This window comes from Orycteropus afer, unplaced genomic scaffold (assembly GCF_000298275.1).
Source record: "Orycteropus afer afer isolate SDZICR_OR568_19922 unplaced genomic scaffold, OryAfe1.0 scaffold00215, whole genome shotgun sequence".
Classification (NCBI taxonomy): Eukaryota; Metazoa; Chordata; class Mammalia; order Tubulidentata; family Orycteropodidae; genus Orycteropus; species Orycteropus afer.
This window is the reverse complement of record NW_006921802.1, coordinates 1,674,799-1,675,246: the sequence shown is the minus strand read 5'-3', so window position 1 is coordinate 1,675,246 and position 448 is coordinate 1,674,799.

The following is a 448-nucleotide window of genomic DNA, read 5'->3' as shown; positions in this document are numbered from 1 at the left end:
CGGAAGAATGATGGGGCAATCTACCTCCATAGTGATACTGCCTCAAAAACCCAAGGAGGAGTCGTTATGAGTCGGGTCTGACTAGACGGCACATATCCATTAAAGGGAGCTCTGGTGGCGTAGAGCCTAAGGCATTTTACTGCTAACCAGAAGGCTGGTGGTTCAAACCCACCAGCCACTCCTCGGAAGAATGATGGGGCAATCTACTTCTGTAGTGATACTGCCTCAAAAACCCAAGGAGCAGTCACTATATGTCAGATCTGACTCGATGGCAGTGAGTTTGGTTTTTGGTTGGATATCCAATAAAACCAAAAACCAAATTCATCACCATCAAGTTGATTCCAGCTTATAGCAAACCCACTGGACTCCCAAGGTTGTAAATTTTTACAGAAGCAGATTGTCTCATCTCCCTCCCATGGAACAGCTGGTGGGTTTGAACCACTGACCT